The sequence below is a fragment of the Lissotriton helveticus genome, chromosome 8, assembly GCF_964261635.1.
Source record: "Lissotriton helveticus chromosome 8, aLisHel1.1, whole genome shotgun sequence".
NCBI classification, from domain to species: domain Eukaryota; kingdom Metazoa; phylum Chordata; class Amphibia; order Caudata; family Salamandridae; genus Lissotriton; species Lissotriton helveticus.
In genome coordinates, this window is record NC_136069.1 from 819,707,841 (window position 1) to 819,720,599 (window position 12,759).

The 12,759-nt window shown below is 39.7% G+C and overlaps 9 non-coding genes across 9 annotated transcripts; all 9 read left to right on the forward strand.

Moving 5' to 3' along the window:
* The first annotated feature begins 1,752 nt into the window (after positions 1–1,752).
* TRNAP-UGG (transfer RNA proline (anticodon UGG)) lies at positions 1,753–1,824 on the forward strand. Its single transcript has one exon. It is a non-coding gene; the product is annotated as a tRNA-Pro (tRNA).
* Positions 1,825–2,112: 288 nt separating this feature from the next.
* On the forward strand, positions 2,113–2,185 carry TRNAV-CAC (transfer RNA valine (anticodon CAC)). The gene has a single exon. It is a non-coding gene; the product is annotated as a tRNA-Val (tRNA).
* Positions 2,186–4,324: 2,139 nt separating this feature from the next.
* TRNAP-AGG (transfer RNA proline (anticodon AGG)) lies at positions 4,325–4,396 on the forward strand. The gene has a single exon. It is a non-coding gene; the product is annotated as a tRNA-Pro (tRNA).
* A 288-nt stretch (positions 4,397–4,684) lies between these two features.
* On the forward strand, positions 4,685–4,757 carry TRNAV-CAC (transfer RNA valine (anticodon CAC)). Its single transcript has one exon. It is a non-coding gene; the product is annotated as a tRNA-Val (tRNA).
* A 2,153-nt stretch (positions 4,758–6,910) lies between these two features.
* Positions 6,911–6,982, forward strand: TRNAL-AAG (transfer RNA leucine (anticodon AAG)). Its single transcript has one exon. It is a non-coding gene; the product is annotated as a tRNA-Leu (tRNA).
* Positions 6,983–7,270: 288 nt separating this feature from the next.
* On the forward strand, positions 7,271–7,343 carry TRNAV-CAC (transfer RNA valine (anticodon CAC)). Its single transcript has one exon. It is a non-coding gene; the product is annotated as a tRNA-Val (tRNA).
* A 2,430-nt stretch (positions 7,344–9,773) lies between these two features.
* TRNAP-AGG (transfer RNA proline (anticodon AGG)) lies at positions 9,774–9,845 on the forward strand. The gene has a single exon. It is a non-coding gene; the product is annotated as a tRNA-Pro (tRNA).
* Positions 9,846–10,133: 288 nt separating this feature from the next.
* TRNAV-CAC (transfer RNA valine (anticodon CAC)) lies at positions 10,134–10,206 on the forward strand. The gene has a single exon. It is a non-coding gene; the product is annotated as a tRNA-Val (tRNA).
* A 2,346-nt stretch (positions 10,207–12,552) lies between these two features.
* Positions 12,553–12,624, forward strand: TRNAP-UGG (transfer RNA proline (anticodon UGG)). The gene has a single exon. It is a non-coding gene; the product is annotated as a tRNA-Pro (tRNA).
* Positions 12,625–12,759: the final 135 nt, after the last annotated feature.

The following is a 12,759-nucleotide window of genomic DNA, read 5'->3' on the forward strand; positions in this document are numbered from 1 at the left end:
AATTGTTTATTTCCATTTGGTGGTGTATGAATGCTTTCGACAGTATGGGGATTTTTTCTAGCCTTGCATGAATAAAAGCATATCACTCCTCTTTATGTATTTTTCTAATACATTTATATTTGCATCTCCTCTCCTAGCATGCATTTTTGACTATCTTACAGGCTGTATATAATAAGTATCAATTCAGGGGCGCTTCTACTACTCAAATCACAACTGTTCTATCACGACATTGATAAGCAATCTGCATCTGCTTCTGTTGTGTATTGGTTATCATATTTACCTGACGTGTGAAAGTCCCATGTTTGACAGTGCACGTTAACAAAGAAACCAATGATTTTTATTAAAAGTTGTCTTGTGTTTTGGTTACCTTGCATCAGCCAAAACGTGCCAGAGATGACTTCATTTGCAGTCACTTGAAAAGTAGGGATTCTCAAATAAATGGCAAGAGGTTGAAACAAATCCAAAGAAATGCATGGCATATCTATGAGTAGGTGTATGCATGTATCCATATATAAAGATAGATAGATAGATAGATAGATAGATAGATAGATAGATAGATAGATAGATAGATAGATAGATAGATAGATAGATAGATAGATAGATAGATAGATAGATAGATAGATAGATATAGGGAGAGAGAGAGCGTTAATATAAACAGAGACTTTATTTTCAATCAAGCGGTATTTTCTTTCCTTTAGGAGCAGAATGTTCTGATCATCAGCGCACCAGAATGTAGTGCTTGGTTGGCAAGCATCACATATTGTGATGTGTTAGCTAAGAGTTCCATGTCCTTCAGACTCATATATTCCTCTGTAGTTGTACCTTGGTGATTCCACAAAACATGGCATCATAATCAGCATTCTACTGCCACAGAGTGGACAGAGAAACCATTTAGAATTTCCCTGAAAAAGAAAAAAAGCATACTTAGGCAGAGCTTTGTGGACAGGAATGACATTAGAGCAAGTGAGGAATAAGCACTGCTTTTGTTAATTTACATAGGCAGAACAGAGACTGCTGGGAAAAGCCTGAAATTAAAGGCACAGAAAATGCCTGCTTCTGGAGAGAACACTAAGAAGCATTGAAAGTTTTTCCTCTGACCCTGGCCACTCTTAAGAGGAATCCTATGATAGTCAGCAGGACCCACCCTAAAAAGGAAGGGAAAGCCATTTGGACCCTTTCCACCTTTCCTATATCGAGCCTGATTGAGCCTGATCGAGCGCTGATTGAGCGGATAAGCACATAAGCACATGTACTTCTCATTTTGGGAAGGCATTGCTTAGCTTGTTACCAGCAGCTCAGTTATGTTATGATGTTAGAGGCTATGCAAGGAATGCTTTAGTCCTGCATTAGGCAGTTTTTATTGCTTCTTGCATTCAAGAGATAGATAATTAGCCAGAATCTGTGGCCCAGCTATTCACCTTGGCATTCCGATTTGCACAAAGGGAATAAGTATTTGAGAGAAAAGGCAAAATGTGTTTCTTATGTTGTTATGAACAGCTTTTTATTCTTTCTCTTTAGGCTCTAGCCAATGCAGAAATATATAAATAACTGCTGACTTCCTGTAAGACTTGTCCAATGCTGAGAAAAAATAAAAGGGGACACTTACAAATGATAGTGCTATCGTTTGAGAAAGGGTAAGTTGACACTGAATTTCCTGTGAATTCACAGACCAAGCATGAAAAAGACCCCAGCATGATCTTCATTGCGGGCTTAGAGCTGGTATTACCTTTTCAGAGGTGAGGGTCTTTCAACGGCTCGTTGGTCTAGGGGTATGATTCTCGCTTTGGGTGCGAGAGGTCCCGGGTTCAAATCCCGGATGAGCCCTTTCATTGGTGCTCTTTTGAAGTATGCATTTCAAAGCCAATATCAATTTTCTCTTTGCAGTAGTGGATGATTATTTGCTAGAGTCTCATGCTTTTAACCTTGCCCTGCCTGAGCAAATAGGAAACATTTCTCTTTAAGCATTTTGCAAAAATGCTGAACTTGCAAGGCATATACAAGCGTTCAGATAGGGCTGTCGGGCAGGTTGCATGAAAGAAATCTAAAACCAGATGCCCTTGGAATAGTCTGTTTTGAGCAGTTTCATCACAGAAGAATCACCTGTAGGTATCTGTTTCTGTAGTGTAGTGGTTATCACGTTCGCCTCACACGCAAAAGGTCCCCGGTTCGAAACCGGGCAGAAACACTAGTTATATTGTCTTGGCTGCAATGTTGAGAGTTGCCGTTTTGCATGAAATTGTCCAGGCCCTGAAGATGGGTTCATGCAGTCTCGTTCCAAGAAAGTGAATTCTCTTAAAAACAATAACATAATTGGCATGTGGATGTATCTGTTGATTCACAGACCTCACTTTCAAAAGAGCCCTGCATTTGGTTCAATGCTCAACCAGAACAAGCATTAACTTTGAGAATTGTTGGCACCAACAGGCCTCCTATTTTAGTGGAGTGTTTCTGGTTTTAAGTGCTGAGGCTTGGGCTCAATTCCTAGATGATCCTTCTCAAGGTGATGATACAAATGCATCGTCACCTTTTCGTTTAATGTCAGAATTGTTTATTTCCATTTGGTGGTGTATGAATGCTTTCGACAGTATGGGGATTTTTTCTAGCCTTGCATGAATAAAAGCATATCACTCCTCTTTATGTATTTTTCTAATACATTTATATTTGCATCTCCTCTCCTAGCATGCATTTTTGACTATCTTACAGGCTGTATATAATAAGTATCAATTCAGGGGCGCTTCTACTACTCAAATCACAACTGTTCTATCACGACATTGATAAGCAATCTGCATCTGCTTCTGTTGTGTATTGGTTATCATATTTACCTGACGTGTGAAAGTTCCATGTTTGACAGTGCACGTTAACAAAGAAACCAATGATTTTTATTAAAAGTTGTCTTGTGTTTTGGTTACCTTGCATCAGCCAAAACGTGCCAGAGATGACTTCATTTGCAGTCACTTGAAAAGTAGGGATTCTCAAATAAATGGCAAGAGGTTGAAACAAATCCAAAGAAATGCATGGCATATCTATGAGTAGGTGTATGCATGTATCCATATATAAAGATAGATAGATAGATAGATAGATAGAGATATAGATAGATAGATAGATAGATAGATAGATAGATAGATAGATAGATAGATAGATAGATAGATAGATAGATAGATAGATAGATAGATAGATAGATAGATAGATAGATAGATAGATAGATAGATATAGGGAGAGAGAGAGCGTTAATATAAACAGAGACTTTATTTTCAATCAAGCGGTATTTTCTTTCCTTTAGGAGCAGAATGTTCTGATCATCAGCGCACCAGAATGTAGTGCTTGGTTGGCAAGCATCACATATTGTGATGTGTTAGCTAAGAGTTCCATGTCCTTCAGACTCATATATTCCTCTGTAGTTGTACCTTGGTGATTCCACAAAACATGGCATCATAATCAGCATTCTACTGCCACAGAGTGGACAGAGAAACCATTTAGAATTTCCCTGAAAAAGAAAAAAAGCATACTTAGGCAGAGCTTTGTGGACAGGAAGGACATTAGAGCAAGTGAGGAATAAGCACTGCTTTTGTTAATTTACATAGGCAGAACAGAGACTGCTGGGAAAAGCCTGAAATTAAAGGCACAGAAAATGCCTGCTTCTGGAGAGAACACTAAGAAGCATTGAAAGTTTTTCCTCTGACCCTGGCCACTCTTAAGAGGAATCCTATGATAGTCAGCAGGACCCACCCTAAAAAGGAAGGGACAGCCATTTGGACCCTTTCCACCTTTCCTATATCTCGCCTGATCGAGCGCTGATTGAGCGGATAAGCACATAAGCACATGTACTTCTCATTTTGGGAATGCATTGCTTAGCTTGTTACCAGCAGCTCAGTTATGTTATGATGTTAGAGGCTATGCAAGGAATGCTTTAGTCCTGCATTAGGCAGTTTTTATTGCTTCTTGCATTCAAGAGATAGATAACTAGCCAGAATCTGTGGTCCAGCTATTCACCTTGGCATTCCGATTTGCACAAAGGGAATCAGTATTGGAGAGAAAAGGCAAAATGTGTTTCTTACGTTGTTATGAACAGCTTTTTATTCTTTCTCTTTAGGCTCTAGCCAATGCAGAAATATATAAATAACTGCTGACTTCCTGTAAGACGTGTCCAATGCTGAGACAAAATAAAAGGGGACACTTACAAATGATAGTGCTATCGTTTGAGAAAGGGTAAGTTGACACTGAATTTCCTGTGAATTCACAGACCAAGCATGAAAAAGACCCCAGCATGATCTTCATTGCGGGCTTAGAGCTGGTATTACCTTTTCAGAGGTGAGGGCCTTTCAACGGCTCGTTGGTCTAGGGGTATGATTCTCGCTTAGGGTGCGAGAGGTCCCGGGTTCAAATCCTGGACGAGCCCTTTCATTGGTGCTCTTTTGAAGTATGCATTTCAAAGCCAATATTAATTTTCTCTTTGCAGTAGTGGATGCATATTTGCTAGAGTCTCATGCTTTTAACCTTGCCCTGCCTGAGCAAATAGGAAACATTTCTCTTTAAGCATTTTGCAAAAATGCTGAACTTGCAAGGCATATACAAGCGTTCAGATAGGGCTGTCGGGCAGGTTGCATGAAAGAAATCTAAAACCAGATGCCCTTGGAATAACCTGTTTTGAGCAGTTTCATCACAGAAGAATCACCTGTAGGTATCTGTTTCTGTAGTGTAGTGGTTATCACGTTCGCCTCACACGCGAAAGGTCCCCGGTTCGAAACCGTGCAGAAACACTAGTTATATTGTCTTGGCTGCAATGTTGAGAGTTGCCGTTTTGCATGAAATTGTCCAGGCCCTGAAGATGGGTTCATGCAGTCTCGTTCCAAGAAAGTGAATTCTCTTAAAAACAATAACATAATTGGCATGTGGATGTATCTGTTGATTCACAGACCTCACTTTCAAAAGAGCCCTGCATTCGGTTCAATGCTCAACCAGAACAAGCATTAACTTTGAGAATTGTTGGCACCATCAGGCCTCCTATTTTAGTGGAGTGTTTCTGGTTTTAAGTGCTGAGGCTTGGGCTCAATTCCTAGATGATCCTTCTCAAGGTGATGATACAAATGCATCGTCACCTTTTCGTTTAATGTCAGAATTGTTTATTTCCATTTGGTGGTGTATGAATGCTTTCGACAGTATGGGGATTTTTTCTAGCCTTGCATGAATAAAAGCATATCACTCCTCTTTATGTATTTTTCTAATACATTTATATTTGCATCTCCTCTCCTAGCATGCATTTTTGACTATCTTACAGGCTGTATATAATAAGTATCAATTCAGGGGCGCTTCTACTACTCAAATCACAACTGTTCTATCACGACATTGATAAGCAATCTGCATCTGCTTCTGTTGTGTATTGGTTATCATATATACCTGACGTGTGAAAGTCCCATGTTTGACAGTGCACGTTAACAAAGAAACCAATGATTTTTATTAAAAGTTGTCTTGTGTTTTGGTTACCTTGCATCAGCCAAAACGTGCCAGAGATGACTTCATTTGCAGTCACTTGAAAAGTAGGGATTCTCAAATAAATGGCAAGAGGTTGAAACAAATCCAAAGAAATGCATGGCATATCTATGAGTAGGTGTATGCATGTATCCATATATAAAGATAGATAGATAGATAGATAGATAGAGATATAGATAGATAGATAGATAGATAGATAGATAGATAGATAGATAGATAGATAGATAGATAGATAGATAGATAGATAGATAGATAGATAGATAGATAGATAGATAGATAGATAGATAGATAGATAGATATAGGGAGAGAGAGAGCGTTAATATAAACCGAGCCTTTATTTTCAATCAAGCGGTATTTTCTTTCCTTTAGGAGCAGAATGTTCTGATCATCAGCGCACCAGAATGTAGTGCTTGGTTGGCAAGCATCACATATTGTGATGTGTTAGCTAAGAGTTCCATGTCCTTCAGACTCATATATTCCTCTGTAGTTGTACCTTGGTGATTCCACAAAACATGGCATCATAATCAGCATTCTACTGCCACAGAGTGGACAGAGAAACCATTTAGAATTTCCCTGAAAAAGAAAAAAAGCATACTTAGGCAGAGCTTTGTGGACAGGAAGGACATTAGAGCAAGTGAGGAATAAGCACTGCTTTTGTTAATTTACATAGGCAGAACAGAGACTGCTGGGAAAAGCCTGAAATTAAAGGCACAGAAAATGCCTGCTTCTGGAGAGAACACTAAGAAGCATTGAAAGTTTTTCCTCTGACCCTGGCCACTCTTAAGAGGAATCCTATGATAGTCAGCAGGACCCACCCTAAAAAGGAAGGGACAGCCATTTGGACCCTTTCCACCTTTCCTATATCTCGCCTGATCGAGCCTGATCGAGCGCTGATTGAGCGGATAAGCACATAAGCACATGTACTTCTCATTTTGGGAATGCATTGCTTAGCTTGTTACCAGCAGCTCAGTTATGTTATGATGTTAGAGGCTATGCAAGGAATGCTTGAGTCCTGCATTAGGCAGTTTTTATTGCTTCTTGCATTCAAGAGATAGATAACTAGCCAGAATCTGTGGCCCAGCTATTCACCTTGGCATTCCGATTTGCACAAAGGGAATCAGTATTGGAGAGAAAAGGCAAAATGTGTTTCTTATGTTGTTATGAACAGCTTTTTATTCTTTCTCTTTAGGCTGTAGCCAATGCAGAAATATATAAATAACTGCTGACTTCCTGTAAGACGTGTCCAATGCTGAGACAAAATAAAAGGGGACACTTACAAATGATAGTGCTATCGTTTGAGAAAGGGTAAGTTGACACTGAATTTCCTGTGAATTCACAGACCAAGCATGAAAAAGACCCCAGCATGATCTTCATTGCGGGCTTAGAGCTGGTATTACCTTTTCAGAGGTGAGGGCCTTTCAACGGCTCGTTGGTCTAGGGGTATGATTCTCGCTTAAGGTGCGAGAGGTCCCGGGTTCAAATCCCGGACGAGCCCTTTCATTGGTGCTCTTTTGAAGTATGCATTTCAAAGCCAATATTAATTTTCTCTTTGCAGTAGTGGATGCATATTTGCTAGAGTCTCATGCTTTTAACCTTGCCCTGCCTGAGCAAATAGGAAACATTTCTCTTTAAGCATTTTGCAAAAATGCTGAACTTGCAAGGCATATACAAGCGTTCAGATAGGGCTGTCGGGCAGGTTGCATGAAAGAAATCTAAAACCAGATGCCCTTGGAATAACCTGTTTTGAGCAGTTTCATCACAGAAGAATCACCTGTAGGTATCTGTTTCTGTAGTGTAGTGGTTATCACGTTCGCCTCACACGCGAAAGGTCCCCGGTTCGAAACCGGGCAGAAACACTAGTTATATTGTCTTGGCTGCAATGTTGAGAGTTGCCGTTTTGCATGAAATTGTCCAGGCCCTGAAGATGGGTTCATGCAGTCTCGTTCCAAGAAAGTGAATTCTCTTAAAAACAATAACATAATTGGCATGTGGATGTATCTGTTGATTCACAGACCTCACTTTCAAAAGAGCCCTGCATTCGGTTCAATGCTCAACCAGAACAAGCATTAACTTTGAGAATTGTTGGCACCAACAGGCCTCTTATTTTAGTGGAGTGTTTCTGGTTTTTAAGTGCTGAGGCTTGGGCTCAATTCCTAGATGATCCTTCTCAAGGTGATGATACAAATGCATCGTCACCTTTTCGTTTAATGTCAGAATTGTTTATTTCCATTTGGTGGTGTATGAATGCTTTCGACAGTATGGGGATTTTTTCTAGCCTTGCATGAATAAAAGCATATCACTCCTCTTTATGTATTTTTCTAATACATTTATATTTGCATCTCCTCTCCTAGCATGCATTTTTGACTATCTTACAGGCTGTATATAATAAGTATCAATTCAGGGGCGCTTCTTCTACTCAAATCACAACTGTTCTATCACGACATTGATAAGCAATCTGCATCTGCTTCTGTTGTGTATTGGTTATCATATTTACCTGACGTGTGAAAGTCCCATGTTGGACAGTGCACGTTAACAAAGAAACCAATGATTTTTATTAAAAGTTGTCTTGTGTTTTGGTTACCTTGCATCAGCCAAACCGTGCCAGAGATTACTTCATTTGCAGTCACTTGAAAAGTAGGGATTCTCAAATAAATGGCAAGAGGTTGAAACAAATCCAAAGAAATGCATGGCATATCTATGTGTAGGTGTATGCATGTATCCATATATAAAGATAGATAGATAGATAGATAGATAGATAGATAGATAGATAGATAGATAGATAGATAGATAGATAGATAGATAGATAGATAGATAGATAGATAGATAGATAGATAGATAAATAGATGGATGGATGGATGGATGGATGGATGGATGGATGGATGGATGGATGGATGGATGGATGGATGGATGGATGGATGGATGGATGGATGGATGGATGGATGGATGGATGGATGGATGGATGGATGAATGGATAGACGGACAGACAGACAGACAGACAGACAGACAGATAGATAGACAGATAGATAGATAGATAGATAGATAGATAGATAGATAGATAGATAGATAGATAGATAGATAGATAGATAGATAGATAGATAGATAGATAGATAGATAGATAGATAGATAGATAGATAGATAGATAGATAGATAGATAGATAGATATAGGGAGAGAGAGAGCGTTAATATAAACAGAGACTTTATTTTCAATCAAGCGGTATTTTCTTTCCTTTAGGAGCAGAATGTTCTCATCATCAGCGCACCAGAATGTAGTGCTTGGTTGGCAAGCATCACATATTGTGATGTGTTAGCTAAGAGTTCCATGTCCTTCAGACTCATATATTCCTCTGTAGTTGTACCTTGGTGATTCCACAAAACATGGCATCATAATCAGCATTCTACTGCCACAGAGTGGACAGAGAAACCATTTAGAATTTCCCTGAAAAAGAAAAAAAGCATACTTAGGCAGAGCTTTGTGGACAGGAAGGACATTAGAGCAAGTGAGGAATAAGCACTGCTTTTGTTAATTTACATAGGCAGAACAGAGACTGCTGGGAAAAGCCTGAAATTAAAGGCACAGACAATGCCTGCTTCTGGAGAGAACACTAAGAAGCATTGAAAGTTTTTCCTCTGACCCTGGCCACTCTTAAGAGGAATCCTATGATAGTCAGCAGGACCCACCCTAAAAAGGAAGGGACAGCCATTTGGACCCTTTCCACCTTTCCTATATCTCGCCTGATCGAGCCTGATCGAGCGCTGATTGAGCGGATAAGCACATAAGCACATGTACTTCTCATTTTGGGAATGCATTGCTTAGCTTGTTACCAGCAGCTCAGTTATGTTATGATGTTAGAGGCTATGCAAGGAATGCTTTAGTCCTGCATTAGGCAGTTTTTATTGCTTCTTGCATTCAAGAGATAGATAACTAGCCAGAATCTGTGGCCCAGCTATTCACCTTGGCATTCCGATTTGCACAAAGGGAATCAGTATTGGAGAGAAAAGGCAAAATGTGTTTCTTATGTTGTTATGAACAGCTTTTTATTCTTTCTCTTTAGGCTCTAGCCAATGCAGAAATATATAAATAACTGCTGACTTCCTGTAAGACGTGTCCAATGCTGAGACAAAATAAAAGGGGACACTTACAAATGATAGTGCTATCGTTTGAGAAAGGGTAAGTTGACACTGAATTTCCTGTGAATTCACAGACCAAGCATGAAAAAGACCCCAGCATGATCTTCATTGCGGGCTTAGAGCTGGTATTACCTTTTCAGAGGTGAGGGCCTTTCAACGGCTCGTTGGTCTAGGGGTATGATTCTCGCTTAGGGTGCGAGAGGTCCCGGGTTCAAATCCCGGACGAGCCCTTTCATTGGTGCTCTTTTGAAGTATGCATTTCAAAGCCAATATTAATTTTCTCTTTGCAGTAGTGGATGCATATTTGCTAGAGTCTCATGCTTTTAACCTTGCCCTGCCTGAGCAAATAGGAAACATTTCTCTTTAAGCATTTTGCAAAAATGCTGAACTTGCAAGGCATATACAAGCGTTCAGATAGGGCTGTCGGGCAGGTTGTATGAAAGAAATCTAAAACCAGATGCCCTTGGAATAACCTGTTTTGAGCAGTTTCATCACAGAAGAATCAACTATAGGTATCTGTTTCTGTAGTGTAGTGGTTATCACGTTCGCCTCACACGCGAAAGGTCCCCGGTTCGAAACCGGGCAGAAACACTAGTTATATTGTCTTGGCTGCAATGTTGAGAGTTGCCGTTTTGCATGAAATTGTCCAGGCCCTGAAGATGGGTTCATGCAGTCTCGTTCCAAGAAAGTGAATTCTCTTAAAAACAATAACATAATTGGCATGTGGATGTATCTGTTGATTCACAAACCTCACTTTCAAAAGAGCCCTGCATTCGGTTCAATGCTCAACCAGAACAAGCATTAACTTTGAGAATTGTTGGCACCAACAGGCCTCTTATTTCAGTGGAGTGTTTCTGGTTTTTAAGTGCTGAGGCTTGGGCTCAATTCCTAGATGATCCTTCTCAAGGTGATGATACAAATGCATCGTCACCTTTTCGTTTAATGTCAGAATTGTTTATTTCCATTTGGTGGTGTATGAATGCTTTCGACAGTATGGGGATTTTTTCTAGCCTTGCATGAATAAAAGCATATCACTCCTCTTTATGTATTTTTCTAATACATTTATATTTGCATCTCCTCTCCTAGCATGCATTTTTGACTATCTTACAGGCTGTATATAATAAGTATCAATTCAGGGGCGCTTCTTCTACTCAAATCACAACTGTTCTATCACGACATTGATAAGCAATCTGCATCTGCTTCTGTTGTGTATTGGTTATCATATTTACCTGACGTGTGAAAGTCCCATGTTGGACAGTGCACGTTAACAAAGAAACCAATGATTTTTATTAAAAGTTGTCTTGTGTTTTGGTTACCTTGCATCAGCCAAACCGTGCCAGAGATTACTTCATTTGCAGTCACTTGAAAAGTAGGGATTCTCAAATAAATGGCAAGAGGTTGAAACAAATCCAAAGAAATGCATGGCATATCTATGTGTAGGTGTATGCATGTATCCATATATAAAGATAGATAGATAGATAGATAGATAGATAGATAGATAGATAGATAGATAGATAGATAGATAGATAGATAGATAGATAGATAGATAAATAGATGGATGGATGGATGGATGGATGGATGGATGGATGGATGGATGGATGGATGGATGGATGGATAGACGGACAGACAGACAGACAGACAGACAGACAGACAGACAGACAGACAGATAGATAGATAGATAGATAGATAGATAGATAGATAGATAGATAGATAGATAGATAGATAGATAGATAGATAGATAGATAGATAGATAGATAGATAGATAGATAGATAGATAGATAGATAGATAGATAGATAGATAGATAGATAGATATAGGGAGAGAGAGAGCGTTAATATAAACAGAGACTTTATTTTCAATCAAGCGGTATTTTCTTTCCTTTAGGAGCAGAATGTTCTGATCATCAGCGCACCAGAATGTAGTGCTTGGTTGGCAAGCATCACATATTGTGATGTGTTAGCTAAGAGTTCCATGTCCTTCAGACTCATATATTCCTCTGTAGTTGTACCTTGGTGATTCCACAAAACATGGCATCATAATCAGCATTCTACTGCCACAGAGTGGACAGAGAAACCATTTAGAATTTACCTGAAAAAGAAAAAAAGCATACTTAGGCAGAGTTTTGTGGACAGGAAGGACATTAGAGCAAGTGAGGAATAAGCACTGCTTTTGTTAATTTACATAGGCAGAACAGAGACTGCTGGGAAAAGCCTGAAATTAAAGGCACAGAAAATGCCTGCTTCTGGAGAGAACACTAAGAAGCATTGAAAGTTTTTCCTCTGACCCTGGCCACTCTTAAGAGGAATCCTATGATAGTCAGCAGGACCCACCCTAAAAAGGAAGGGAAAGCCATTTGGACCCTTTCCACCTTTCCTATATCGAGCCTGATCGAGCCTGATTGAGCGCTGAGTGAGCGGATAAGCACATAAGCACATGTACTTCTCATTTTGGGAAGGCATTGCTTAGCTTGTTACCAGCAGCTCAGTTATGTTATGATGTTAGAGGCTATGCAAGGAATGCTTTAGTCCTGCATTAGGCAGTTTTTATTGCTTCTTGCATTCAAGAGATAGATAATTAGCCAGAATCTGTGGCCCAGCTATTCACCTTGGCATTCCGATTTGCACAAAGGGAATAAGTATTTGAGAGAAAAGGCAAAATGTGTTTCTTATGTTGTTATGAACAGCTTTTTATTCTTTCTCTTTAGGCTCTAGCCAATGCAGAAATATATAAATAACTGCTGACTTCCTGTAAGACTTGTCCAATGCTGAGAAAAAATAAAAGGGGACACTTACAAATGATAGTGCTATCGTTTGAGAAAGGGTAAGTTGACACTGAATTTCCTGTGAATTCACAGACCAAGCATGAAAAAGACCCCAGCATGATCTTCATTGCGGGCTTAGAGCTGGTATTACCTTTTCAGAGGTGAGGGTCTTTCAACGGCTCGTTGGTCTAGGGGTATGATTCTCGCTTTGGGTGCGAGAGGTCCCGGGTTCAAATCCCGGACGAGCCCTTTCATTGGTGCTCTTTTGAAGTATGCATTTCAAAGCCAATATCAATTTTCTCTTTGCAGTAGTGGATGATTATTTGCTAGAGTCTCATGCTTTTAACCTTGCCCTGCCTGAGCAAATGGGAAACATTTCTCTTT